This window comes from Balaenoptera physalus (assembly GCF_965194825.1).
Source record: "Balaenoptera physalus genome assembly, chromosome: 2".
In the NCBI taxonomy this organism is placed as follows: Eukaryota; Metazoa; Chordata; class Mammalia; order Artiodactyla; family Balaenopteridae; genus Balaenoptera; species Balaenoptera physalus.
Window position 1 is genome coordinate 33,604,886 of NC_138883.1, and position 14,072 is coordinate 33,618,957.

Consider the following 14,072-nt stretch of genomic DNA (forward strand, 5'->3'; position numbering starts at 1 on the left):
GGAGTCTGCTGCAGCAGCTAGCGTGCCTCAGCAAACTCAGAGCCCTCACTGACGTTTGTGTCCCTGGGCTCTCCCCACCCCAGAGGCTCCCCCGATCTGCTCCACCCTACACCTCATTGTCAAAGTGACCTTCCTTCAGTCTATCTGGGTAGTGTCGCTGCCTTCCCCCCAAGTCTTCAATGGCTCCCGTTTGTCTACAGGCTCAAGGACAAGCCTCTGGGAGAGGCATGGAGGCTCCAAGCACCTCCCTGCCACTTACTCTTCTCTCTCTCTCTCTCCCGTTCTTGTACTCTTGTCAAATGCAAACGCTCAGGGCCGCCCAAATGTATACTGTCCACTCTTGTCTCTGCTTCTTCTTGCTCTCTCTCCATCTTTGTCAAAATCCTCCTACCTAAAATCCTTTCTTCTCCAAGATGGGCTTCTCGGGTCCTCCAGCCACGTGGAAGGACGCCCACAGCCCTCCACTTGCCTCTCGGGTGGGGACCATCCTCGTGCTGCAACGCTGTGTGCCTGCTCAGCCCTGCCGCCCTCCCTCCCGCTGGACTGTGGGCTCCCGGAGCACAAGCCTGGGTCTCCACGGTGCCCACCAGGCCAGGCAGAGCCCAGGTACAAGGTGGAAGCTTGCTTCCCTACCCCTTCCCCCAACAACCCTCCATCTCTGCTGCTGGAGGGTGAGGCCGGGGATTGCAGAGTATTCACGGCCAGCTCATCCATCTTCCTCCTCCCAGCACACCCAGAGGGCTGACTGCGTGACCTTCTGCATCTGTGGATTCCTCTCTCTCCCCCTTCCCCCTTTTTTTCTTTTTAAATACAGGGCCTTGGAGCTTGCTTGGAGCCCTGGCCGAGCTGGGAAGAAGTTGGCTGCTCGGTTATATTTAGGCTAGCAGAGACATCAATCTAAGGCTCTTTAAAAATAAAGTCCTGTTTCAGCTGGATCCCCAAGCATGTCCCCGCCCACTCCGAACAAGCTCGTTCGCCTCCCCTGGGTCCCCAGTCTCAATGACAGCCCCCTTCACGTGGCCCTCACATGTGTGACCGTGTGTTAGACTGTCTGCGAACAGTTGCCCTCGCTGGCTCGATTCAGAGGAAGATTTCTCTCTTCTTCCAGGCTTTCCTTCGCTGGGGCTTTCCTTTCCGTCTTGCGGACTTTGCGAATTTCTTCCATGCCTCTTCCCTTCCAAACTAGGCAGAAGCAAACCTTGTGAATGAAGAAGATACTGCCTCTTCCAGAGTTTCTGGGTCCTGCCATTCTCTTTCCCCACAAAGCTGCCTTCACGGGGATGGGAAAAAGCAAACAGAAGACAAAGACCAAAGATTGAAGCAGAAAGCGGGGTTTGCAGTTGTGCTAGAATGTGTGATGGAGGCCTCTGAATGAACGGTCCTCCCGGGCAGCCTAGTGGGTGCTGGCGTGCGTGTGGGCGTGTGTGCAGGTGTGCACGTGTGTGTGCGCGCCTGTGCGTGCGTGTAGCACACTGCGGGTGGATGAGAGGCAGCCCATGGGAACGTTGCGGCCGACCCTTCCTAGTCCTTGACTTGGCTACCGCAGCCCTGGTTCTTTTCCATCCCCACTGATGAAACACTTCTTTATGTCTTATTCACATCCTGTCTTGACTACCACAATTGTCTCCTTGCCGGGCCCATATGTCTCTCATCACCAATGGGATCCAAATGTTGCTGACAAAATAATCTCACTGCCTTTGTGCTGCAATCACATTCCTCCACTTTCTCAAATTCTTCTCTGTCTCCCATTACTTGGGGAATCACACACACAGACCACCATCTCTCTCTGCGTCTTCACACCCCTCCCTGCACCCACCCCACCCCTCTCTGCCTTTCCAAAGGGCTCGCTCTCCTCCTCTTGCTATGCCTGAGACCACAGCTCTTTGGGGGCCTGCACCACCTCCCAGCACTATTCATTCAGTCAACAAATGTTTACTGAGAGTGACAGGCATTCTCCTAGGCACTGGAGTGCAGCAAGAACCAACATGAGGACAGTCAACAAAGAAAAATGTAATAGCATGTTGAGAATTAGAAGGACTATGAAGAAAAATGAAGCAGAGAGAGGGGGCCAGAGAGCAACTCTTACACGGGGTGGTCGGGAAGGCCTCCCCACGAGGCCTGGAACCTTCTCCCCACCTTTTCTCCATGTGAGGCTCACGGCTTTAACATCCTCCTGCTTTGCCAGAGGCCTCCCCTCCCATCCTTCTCTTTGCATCATGTTTACCTTGATTTTAAGAGCAGGGGAGGCACTGGGTATAACTCAGCTGCCGCGGGAGACCTGCCACATTATTAACTCATTAGAGACTCACCATGGGCAGAAGGAACCACGCACGTGCACAGGAATCACCAAACACAGACCCGGTCCTCTCTGCTTCCCTGTTCAGAACACAACTGGTCATTTAAATATGGTGTCTGAATGACTAGTAGCAGCTCTGCCCGAGTGTCCTGTCAATGTCTGACTTGCGTCTCCTCCTTCCTAGAATCAGGGTGCATCTACCGGCGTTGGTGACCCCAATCTGGCTGTCTACTCCAGCCAGGACTCCCCCCTCTTCTGACAAAGTACAGTGGAGCTCATCCATCCATTGGCATGGATGTTTGGTGCCAATCAACACCATCTTCACCTTGAAAACAGCCCAGAGGAAAAGTATCTTAGTGACAGAGGCTTCAGTGAACAAGTTTATCAGCAGCCGAAATGACTAACATTAAATACGCAGCAATAAAGATTGCTACCACTTAGGGCCTTACCAGGTGGCATAGTGGTTGGGAATCTGCCTGCCAATGCAGGGGACACGGGTTTGAGCCCTGGTCCGGGAGTATCCCATATGCTGCGGAACAACTGAGCTCGTGTGCCACAGCTGCTGAGCCTGCGCTCTAGAGCCCGCGAGCCACAACTACTGAAGCCTGCGTGCCTGGAGCCTGTGCTCCGCAACAAGAGAAGCCACCGCAATGAGAAGACCGTGCGCCGCAACGAGGAGTAGCCCCCAGCTCGCCGCAACTAGAGAAAGCCCACGTGCAGCAACGAAGACCCAATGCAGACCAAAAAAAAAAAAAATTGCTACCACTTAAAAAAATTGTTTTGAATGTGTGTGTTTTCCTTCCCGGGAGGGGAAAGGCTAGTGGGGTAGGAAGATGGAGTCTGGGTCTTGGTTTTGAACTGGGAACAAACTTGTGGATTGCCCATCTTCCCCCAGAGCCTCTCGCTGGCAGCCAGCTCAAGGGTGACGGTCATGCTGCCCGTAACAGTCTGTCCTGGCCCTGGCTTTCTTAGTGTCATCTATCTACAGCCTCCCAGACCAACACAATAGCCACTAGCCACAGGGCCTACAGAACACACTTGGAATGTAGCTAGTCTGAATCGACACATGCTGTAACCGTAAAACACACACCAAATTTTGAAGACTAAGTACAAAAAAATGAATGTGAAATACCTCACAAATCATTTTTATATTGATTACATGTTGAAATGATACTTGGGGGCTCAATAGAATGTATTATTATATTAAGTATAGTAAATAACTATTATATGATTAATCATAATTATAAATGAAATGTACTCAAAATTAATTTTACCTGTTCATTTTTACCTTTTTCATGTGGCTATTAGAAAGTATCAAACGGCACGTGGGCTTGCATTTGTGGCTTGCCTGACATTTCTTTTGAAAAGCCCTGGTCAAGTATCAGATCTCTGGTTTTAAAGCATCATTTAAGGCAGTTACACTTTGTCCAATGAAAATCTTATGCAGAACTCCACTATACAAAGCAGGTAAAAGTGGAGCTGCCCAGGTGGAAGGGGGGGAGAGGAGGCTGGGGTTATATGGAAGGGGACTGAGAGTGTGGGGGGAGCCCTATCCATTATCAGAGCCTGGTCTGCCTCATTTATTATTGGATTGGACCGTCCATTCATTTGAAATTGTGGGGGAAATACCCGAAGGAGGCCCCCATTCAATCATCCTAAGTGGAATCTGATCTTTATCTTGGGATAAACATTCCGAATGGAAGGTGAGTGCTGGGAGATAAGGAAGATAAGGAAACCATATGGCCCTGTCAGAAGGCTCCCAGGGCCTTATTCTTGAAAGGATTAATGAATCCAAAGGGGGGGGAGGATCATCTTGGTTCTGTTTTGAGGAGGCAGAAGCCCGGAAGCCCCCAGTGGGGATGGGAACTAACTGACCCCAGGCAGGGAGAAGTCGCACTCAGAACCCTCTCTTGCCTTCCCCAGGCTCCCCCCTTCCCCGACTCTTGTCCACTCCCCTTCACAACAAAGCCCTTCGGGCTGCTGTAAATGGACCCCCGATCTCTAAACTGCACTTAGCACCCCAGGCCTGTGGAGTCTGGAGTTTGGGATCTGGATCCCCGCACTCTCTTGATTTGGCAAAATTTCCAGAGACTGCACCCCTGTGCACACCCGCCCCCCCGCCCGACCCCACCCCAACTGGCTGTTGGTGGCCGCCAAGGTGGGCACACAGGACAGAGGGGCTTTTCTGGCAGGGGTGGGGCTTTTGGTGGGCCTGCTGGAACTCAGGCCACGCGGCAGGGCTGAGAACCGGCTGTGGTGGGGAGGGCAGGTAATATGAGCCCCGAGAAAGGGATCTGGGGCTGAGGGGAGGCGGAGGCAGAGGCGACTGGCTTTTGAGCACGTTCTGTCCTCCCCTACGTCACGAGGCACCTCATCCTTCATTCCTCTGGCACTCCGGTCTCGCACAGCTGTTCTCTGACCCCCAACTGGAGATTGTCAAAGGCATTCAGTGTAGGGACAAAAGTGGGTGCTTGAAGCAGAGGGGGTGGCTTCAGGATGGTGTGATAGTGGTCACAGACAAGAATAAGAATAACGCAAAGCATAACCAGTATTTACGGAGGGCCGTGCTGGTGTCTCCCTTGACTGGCACGTTAAAGCCACAATAGCTCTATGAGGGAGGTGTCATTTTACCAAGGAGGAAACTGACGCTCCGAGAGGCTAGGTCACTTGCCCAAGATTGCACAGCTAGTAAGAGCTGCAGCCAGGAGGCAAACCCAAGAGGCTGACCTTTGGAGCCCAAGTCGTTGATGCAGACAAGACCCGGCACACGAGTGTCGCTGTCACACTGCTGTGGTCAGCGACAAGCAATTGGAAGAGACTCTCCCGTCCACGTCGCGGCCCGCCCGAGGTAACGCGGGCAGTTGTGCCTGGCTGCCAACCAAGTGAGCCTGGGCTGTGGCCTCACACCTTGCTCGGGGCAACAGCCCAAGCCCACTGTGGTCCAAAGAGCCCTGGCTGAGAAGAGGCCACCTCCTCTGCCCCAGCCCCAGCAGGGTCACATCTTAGGGAGAGGTGGGAACAACTGTCAGGGGGAGAGGAGGCCCACAGAGTTCCAGCCTCAAGCTGGCCCTGGCTGATGGCCTTGGTTTGGGGCTTTTCTGTGCTCTGAGCACATCTCAACATTTGGAGAAAAACAAGAAAGTGAACAATAGACGCTTGTGGGCTGGAGGACAGGGCCGACTTCCCCCTGGGACCCAGCGCTGTTCATAAACTGCCCCAGCTGCACTCTCAAGGCTGGGATGTCACAGGAGCCTGGCTGAATCACAGCCTTGTCCTCGCTGGGGGCCGGCGACTGGCTCCTTTTATATAGCGTTGGGAGGATGCAAATGCTGGTGCGGGGAGCCAGGCGCTGGGTGGAGGCGGGGAGGCATGCTTTCCTGCCTGACTTTGGGAAATCACACAGAAAGGATGCATCCGAGCCCTGGCACTGTAGCTCTGCCAAGTCGCCCCCTGACTGACTTGTCTTGATCAGAGCTGTTTGCCCCACAGGAAGAGAATCAGCTTTCTATCAAGTGGACTCTGGGCTCCACCCCAGAGAGCTCGCACTCCAGAGGACTTGAAGGGTCAATGGGACTGACCAGTGCTGAGAGCAGCTTAGCCAGCTGGCCAAGGCGGCCCGCTGGGCACCATGCTGCGTGGGGTGGGAGGTGGGCCAGTGGTGGGCTTCTCTGAGCTGCCCCCACTGCTGCTCAGGCTTTTCACACAGTTGCTTCCCACCATCACAGCCAAGGGCAGCCGGGCGAGGTGTGTTAGGCCAAGAAAGAGTCAGTGGGTGGAGAGGTGCAAACCGGAGCTCAGACCCCCTTTTCATTCATGACCGACCCAGTGAGGCCAACCGAGGCCCAGTCAGCTAAGTTCCCTGATTGGATGCTCCCCCATCTCTCCCCAGGACCCCAACAACCATGAGGGGTTGACACGGTGCGTCCCCATCTGGATGGCATCCCTGGAAAAGGCTGTTTCTAAAGAGGCTGTTCAGACATCACATCACAGTCTCAGACAGCCGAGAGGTGCCTGCACTCACTTGGCCGCCCTCGCTGGGAAATGCTTTGGATCAGACAGCATTTCTGGGTTGTTTTTGCCTGAGGAAAGTGGTAAGAATTCAGCAAGAATCTTATGGTTGGAGGAAAAGTGAGTGGATTTACTTAATAAAAGTATTCGTAAAGAACCATGGAGGGGGGGTGGTGAGGGGAAGCGTTACAGGGCTGAGACTGAAGACACCAGTGTGGGCAAGAAGGCCCACAGATGAGGGCAACTTGGGGCAAAGGGAGAGGAATTTAGAGACAAATGGTTTGCCGTCTGGAGGAGGAAGAAAGGTTGTTTTGCTTTTTTTTTTTTTTTTAAGAGTGTGAGGAGTTCAAATGGATGTGCTAGGTCGCCCCTGCAATCACCCATGAACGGTCTGGCCTTCCCGAGGGTCTACGGGTCCTTCAGTTCCTCCGTCACTTAGCAGACACTTCCTGAGGGCCGCTGAGCCTAGATGCCGAAGCTGTGAGGGTCCCCTTGCCCTCAGAGCTCTCCCAGGCAAGCCAGTGACGGTGTGGAAAGGGCAACAGCGGAGGGTGGACACAGAGTGTGCAGTGGGAGGGCAGAAGCGTGAGCTGAGTCTTCAAGGAAGAGCCGGGAGTCAGCAGGCAGCCCAAGAGGAAGGACGGCTAATCCACACAGAGGGCATGGGCTGGGCAACTGCTGAGAGGGGGAGCGTGCCCCCGCCCTCACCCCGGGGACAGCTGGGACAATGGCTGTGAAAGGAGCCCGTGCCCAAAGAAGAGGCCAGCCTCACATTCTTTGCTTTTGACTCTCACGATCTTCTGACAGCCGGGCACATGCGGGCTGCGAAAATCTCCTAGCATGAGGGCCTCTGTTGAGTTCCATCCCTTCTGGCACATCAATTCAAGGCCTTGTTCCCAACTTTGGCGTTGGGGGTGACCCCCATGGTGACCACGTCTATAGGTCACCCTCTCCTTTCATACCCAATGCTTTCCTGAAAATCCACTGGTCTGACACGCAAGAGGCAAGCAGCCGACTTGCACGTTCTACGGGAAGGTTCTGTTCCCAGGAAGTTAAATATTGTCAGTTTAATTAATATTAATATAATATTAAGTTAATATTTTCTGGGATTTCTAGTCTCATGGAATCTCCCTCACCCCAGCTCTGAAAATCTGCGGCTTTAGAATTCAAGAAATATGGTAAATCCCTGATCACATCCGACCTTTAGATAGACTCTTTGACAGTGTATGTTCAGAATTTCATATATACTCTCTAGTTTTATTCTTTTCCTTCCTGATTGAACACACAGTCGACTGGCTCACATCCAGCGAGCAGTTGATTGAGGTTAAATATTCCCCATATTCGGCCTGCCTAATGATTTCCATCTTTGTCTCAATTATATTAGGTTTATGAGACCTGCCCTTCTTATCACTAGCATCGGCACTTCACTTTTCCATTTTCCACTCAGTCTTATAAAATAATAAGGTCAAAATGCAATAAAATATTCAAACACTTGCACAAACACTGCTGAATGGTCAAAAGGTAACACTGCTGAAATTGAATAGTTGGCTGCCAAGCTGAGTTTCCATGTGATGGCTTGAAACGTTAGTTCATCCACCAACCTGGGAAAGCTTGAAACCAGCATTTGGCTCAAGGGGGAGGGGGTGGGATGGGGGGGTGGGGGTGGTAGAGGCCAATGCAGGATAAAAAAGAGGCTGTACCAAAGTCAGAGGTACAAGCTCAGGGTCATCTAAAATGATCCCACCCTCTGAAGCTCAGTGGGGTATAAGTCCTGCCACCTCCTGCCCAATTGGGCAGGCACTGCCACGCAATGAGGCTGGTGATGGCTTTTCTCCGAGCAGTTCGTATGGCGTCACAGACATCCTCCAGTAAAACTTCCAACATCTCTGAGGCTGCAGGTGCGTGAGGGGAGGGGGGCTATAGGGACCTCCATCCTATTTTGCAGCTGGAGAGATTCTGTACACTTATCACACGGAGGAGTCAAGTTCTAGGTACAACTCACGGCAGGCTGGTCTGCTGGCGGGGGGAGAGGGGGAATGGGGGGAGGCTATCACCTCCGGAGATAGGGGGCTTACCGGCCAACAGAGTGGTGAAAGGACACTCAGTGTTGCTTGAAGAAATTCCTCAGCAGACTGAAGAGTTCCTGGAAACAGACACCCAGGATTTCTCTGCCACTTAGCAACCCTGGCAGCAGAGCATGACTTACGTCTCTAGGCTTGTAGCTAGTGTAGTCCTTGCAAACTCAGCAGTTCTAGGGGATATACTGAGAAGCGACTCCTAGTCTCTCCTCAAAGCTACCTGAATATCAAGAATCTTTCCTCAAAGCTTCTTACTCTTGAATCAGAATACTTTACTGGGAAAGGATTTTGTGTGGAAGCAATAGGTGAAAACCTGGTCTTTTAGTCTGCATCCTGGGCGTAGGAGACTTGGCCTCCAGGCCTGCCTCTGCCTTGTCTTTCTGAGTGGCTCTGAACAATTTCCCTCATTTGCAAAATAAGAGGGTTGGTTTGTATGAGCTCTTGGCTCTAACCCTCAAGAGTACTGGTGAAATGAGACAACATGTGAAATGTGAAAATTATAAAGCATGATTCTAAAAAATATATCTCAGGAAATATTTATGGTCTTCGCAGCTGAGAAATGTGACCAAGGCAATGTGAGTCCCTCCCCGAGATTCCTAACAAACCATGAAGGAGGATTTGGGGGCCCGCAGTCAGGCCTAGAACAGCCACGTCAAAATTACAAAGCCCTTTGCTTCTGAATCAGATCCTCCGAGCCAGTTCCTCCTACTTCACCTGCCCTGGACGCAAGGGTCACAATTTCCCTTCAAGACTCTGAGGGGTACGGGGGGCTCTGGTGACAAGCTGGGATACAAAAACCTCCTTTTGATTAAACTTAAGACCAAGCGCGCTTTTCAGAGTTGCTAAGGCAATTTTGCGTTTTGCTTTAAGTTTCCAAGACCTGGTCTGAAAGGCAGTGTTTTCCCTACCTTTAAAGAAGAAAATGGGAAAGAGAGGTGGGTTTTGTGATAGTCATTTTGCAAACCTCCCCTCCTCCTTCTCAGCAGGTAAACAAACACCTGATTTGGGAAGAAAAACTACCTGGGAGTCTGCAGGGAATGCCAGCAAGACAAGGGAGGGGCGGGGGTAGGGCAGGGCGAGCTCTCCAGCGAGCTGAAAGCCTACTTTTGTTTGAACCCCATCCCAACCTTCATTACCTACCCTTGGGAGGGAGAGGCCACACCAGGGAGGGTATGATTTCCCCCGGGGGTGGGGGGAATACAGTATTCCTAAAACGGAGCGGGGCACCTCGAGGGCCTGAAAGCTGTGGGTGCAGACAGTCCAGGGTGATGCCCTTCCGGGAGCTCCTCCTGGGCCGCGAACTTGGAGGAAGAAGGGATCCGCCCCACCCCCTGTTCGGGTGGGTTTGCGCTGGAATGCCACGCTTTTCAAAGCGTCTGAGTGATCGGCACTTTCTAAATATGTACAGCGATGGAGAGATAAGAAACCCAGCGTCTGGCTTCGAGGGTTCGCGGCCCTCCTGGCAGCCCTGGGGCTCGGGCTGGCCAGCCCCCACCCTGCTGCTCGGCTGAAACCTCAGCACCTCCTCCCGGGCCCGCTTTGGAAACGATTCTGCTCGTTCCCAGGGTCCCCAGGTCCCAATCTTTACGTCTGGGATTGGGGAAAAAAAAAAAAAAAAAAAGACGATGAGCTACCCCCGCCCCCTTCCTCTGCACCCACCCCCACGACTCAGCCCGGGTGACCCAAATGGCTGAGTCAACTTGGCGAAACAGGACCGTCCCCAAAGGGGCAGCGGCCCCCAGCCCCCTTCGCCCCTCGCTCAGCCCCACAATGCGCCCTTGTGCCGCGCCTGCAGCCAGGCCGGGGATCTGGCGCAGGGGTGGGGCGAATAGCCGTCAGATATTTAAAACAGAGCCGAGGGAACAAAGCAGGCCTTTGTGCACCAGGCGGCCGGGAGCGGGGAGCGGCGGGCGGGCGCGCGGAGTGCTGCCCCGGCGCATGCGCGCGGCGGCCCTGGCCGCGCTCGGGTTACCGAGAGTTTTCCACCCCGGTCCGCGGGGCCTTAGTTAACCCCTTCCCGGGCCGCTCCCCGGGGCAGGCGGAGAGAGAAGCTGGCTTTCATCTGCCGGCCGTTACACGTTTAATTGAAAAAAGAAATAGTCATTTTCCATGTTTCTATAGGAAGCACAGATCATTAAAATAAAATATACCAATTGGGAACCCAGATTTTAAATGAACAGGATTTCACGGGACGCTTGGGCCATGTAAAAATCGAGGCATTTCGAAAAGACGCCTTCGGGCGCTAGCGAAACCTTTTTAAAGGCCTAGTTTCTTCTGTCTTGTGTATGCTGGGTGACTGGCTGTCTCATTTTCCTGTTTACTGTCACTTGGGATTTGAAAGATATGTTGGTTATTGTCAAGACCCTGGCTTTTGTTTGGGGTTGTGGGCTGGACGATGTTTATTTTTTTTAAATAACTAAATAGAAGTGGAGTGTGCGTGGTACAAAGATAAGACTGGGTCACGAACCAAGAAATGTAATTCATCCAATCTATGCACTGGAGTTTCTAAGAGAGAGAGAGAGAAGAGAGAGAAAGAAAGATAGTAGTCATTAAACATTTCGTTGTTTGAGGGGAGGATTATTGAAGAGGTCTCCCAAGTAGAATAGACTAGGAGTGACTTGGTGGGGGATGGGATGTGCAAAGTACCCCATCCGCTTTATACTGGCAATGATGCCCCCTCACCCCGCCCCCCGTCACCCCACGTCATGGAGGAGTGACAGACAGAGGCTGGCGGGAGCTAACTGCAGGCTTAGAATTGTGAGTTATTATGCTTCAATTATCCAGATGGATGGGAAGGGCAGTCTCAGACCACCAGGTGATCCTGCAGCCTTCCGAACAAGGGAGGTTAGATGGACGCCCCGTCAAAGCAAGTCAGGGGAAATGGAAGGAATCAATGGGACGTCTCATAACTTGTATGCTAGGACTCTGTGCCGTAGCCCACTCTGCTCTGCCTGTGGACACACATCTGAGGAACTAATGGCTCTTTCTCTTTCCTTCATATCTCAGTTACCAGGTGGTCACAAGAAAGCAAAGAGATTTCTATGTGAGATCATCTTGGCAACAAGCTCCCTCACCATCCTTGACCTCTGGTTCTCCAGGGAACCACTACTGGGATGTCACTGGCACCAGATTGTGTCCTGTAAAGGCCATGCTGCAGCAAGGGCAGATAAACAATCTTGTGGCAACAGTCACGTAGCAAACTCATTCTCAGATGAAGGCTCGTTAGTTAGGATGATGTAAGTGATTTTTTTTTCCATTCTGGGCCTAGGACATAGTCTAAGAATGTACCTTGGGATGTGAGGTAAGAGAACAGTGTGGGGAGGGACTTGGCCAAGTACCTTCTTCTAGACACAGGGAGAAAGTCTCTTTCCTCTTGGCTTCCTTAGCCCGGAGCTCATATCCTCTCCCTCTTCCAGCTCAATAAGGGAATTTTATCTTTATGTAAAGGATGTTGTGGTAGACAGTTTCCAAAATGGCAGCCCTCAATCATTTCCCTCCTGGTGTTTGTGTGCTGCTTCTCACCTCTTGAAGTTGGGCTGGCCATAGACTCTTGCTTGATCAACAGAATTTGGTGGGAGTGACATTATGGAACTGTTAAGGCTTGGTCATGAGAAGCCTTGCGATATCTGTCTGCTTCTCTTAGAAACTTCACGCCTGGGACACTTGCTCTAGAAACCAGCCACTATCCTGTAAGAAGTCCAGGCCACACAGAAAGGCTCTTGTCAAGAACCGTAGCTAAGCTCTCCACCAACATTCACATCTCTGCCAGCTTTGTGAATGAGTGACCGCCACTTGGCTGTCCAGCTCAGTAGAGCCTTCAGATGACTCTAGTAGGAGCCATCATTTGACTCTAACTGCAAGAGATCCTGAGTGAGAACGCTCCAGCTGAGCCCAGTCGGCAGAGGTGTAAGAGATAGTAATAAATTGTTTTATGCTGCTGAGTTTGAGGGTGGTCTCTTATGTAGCAATAGGTAACCGAATGGGAATGAAGTGCTGGATGGGAAGGGAAGAAAGAGGAGAGGAACTCATGATAGCTCAGTCATTTCAAGGGGCTCTCATCTCAGTCTTTTCTGTCCCCCTGTGTGCCCCCAATGCCACCCTTCCTTTCTGAGCTATGCTTGGCACACAGCACACAAACCTTGCACTGCTGCTAATTGTTCCATGTGCATTTGTCTCCTCAGTGCCATGGTGGACATCCTGAGGGTAGGTTCTTATTTGATTCTTAGCCTCCCTAGCACTGACAGATTTGTCAAGCTGTTCTAGCGGATAAACTTGGAGAATAACAGCATCGCAAGGTGCTTAAGTGGCTTGGCTTCTGATCTCTGACATTTGATAGCTGATGTCTTATATCATGGCTGCCTGGGCCCACCTGGGAACCAGCCACACCATAGGGGAGTCTGAACCCCACCAACACTGTGGTCACTCAAGGGGACGAGATCAAGGTCAAGAGTGTAGCTGAAAATCTCCTGCTTAAATTTGCACCTCTGGAGGCTTTGGAGCCAGGGAGAGGACACACATGATAGCTCTGGAAACCAAAGGGAGGTTACAACTGTGTGGATGGGAGAAAACCCCACAAGGCTGTGAGCCTCCAGGACTCCCCATGCCCACCTATGGACTTGTGTGTTTAAGCCATGCCAGAGTCAGTGGTGGAGATGCAGGGCTGCTTGTGTAGAACTTGGTGCCTGCTCAGGGGCCCTGCTGAGCCCAATGCAAGCTCAGAGCTTGGGAGAGAGGGAGGAGAAAGAGCAAGAGCAGCTAGGAGTTCCTTCATCCCTTCAATAAACATTCTCCTGTGGGCCCCGCCCCGCCCAGCTCCAGGCACTGGGGATGTCATAGGGAGTAAGGCAAAGTCCCTGTGCCCAGGTTAAACAGCTTCTGGGAGCATTGTATCTCAGATACGCTTGTCACCTACTTGGTCAGTGCTTGGCTGGCAAAGAGAGTCAGGGGAGCTGTGGTCTTCCCTCCTCGTTTTATCTCAGCCTTCCAACTTCATTAAAGACCTGGAAGTTCTGGTGCTTCGAGGTGGTAATGTGTATGGGCACTAAAGCCACACCATCTGAGTTCGAGTCCTGACTTCACCACTTATTCGCTGTGTGATCTTGGGCAAGTTGCTTAACCTTTCTGAACTTCGAGTTCCTCAACAACTCTCTGGGTTGTCTGGGGATTCGATGAGATCCTGCTGGCAAAGCAAGCACTCTGCTCCATGCCTGGCACCTGTAGGTGCTCATGAATTGTTGGCTCCTGTCATATGTGCGTCCCACGAGGCGCAGGAAGGCTCTGGATGTGCAATAATCTGCAACATCCTGACTGAGGTAGCACGAGTGGCTTTTGCTTAGAAGAATCAAAAGGGATGATGGGGTTAGAGAAGGGAGTCTCACCTGGGAAAGAAATTGCCCAGGGTCCTGGCTGTTCCAGTCATCTGCTTCCTGAGAGGATCACACAGGACCCATACAATATTAGCCTGATTTTCCTGGCCAAGATGCTCTCACGTGTCCCGCCACCAAGGACCACTCCTGCATACTGTGAGTTTCACATGGCCTTGGGAGCCTAGGCTCCTCTTCCTGAAACCTGGGATAGGTTTATCCCCACTAATCCCCCCAGGGGCCACTCACAGGGAATTGCGTGGCCCAGGAGCCATTGAGTACTTGGGGCTGTGAGGGCAGGAAACTGAGCTTTGGGGGTCCCCAGAG

General features: G+C 52.2%; 2 long non-coding RNA genes across 3 annotated transcripts in view; one reads left to right on the forward strand and one right to left on the reverse strand.

Annotated features, from left to right (window-relative positions):
* Positions 1–10,128, reverse strand: part of LOC309655956 — a 46,679-nt gene extending 36,551 nt beyond the window's left edge. For both annotated transcript variants that reach the window (XR_014261065.1, XR_014261066.1), the window contains exon 1: positions 8,380–10,128. This is a non-coding gene — a long non-coding RNA (uncharacterized lncRNA). The remainder of the gene's footprint in view (positions 1–8,379) is intronic.
* On the forward strand, positions 8,101–12,323 carry LOC309655981. Its single transcript, XR_014261102.1, has 2 exons — positions 8,101–8,202; positions 11,389–12,323. It is a non-coding gene; the product is annotated as an uncharacterized lncRNA (long non-coding RNA).
* The last annotated feature ends 1,749 nt before the right edge of the window (positions 12,324–14,072 follow it).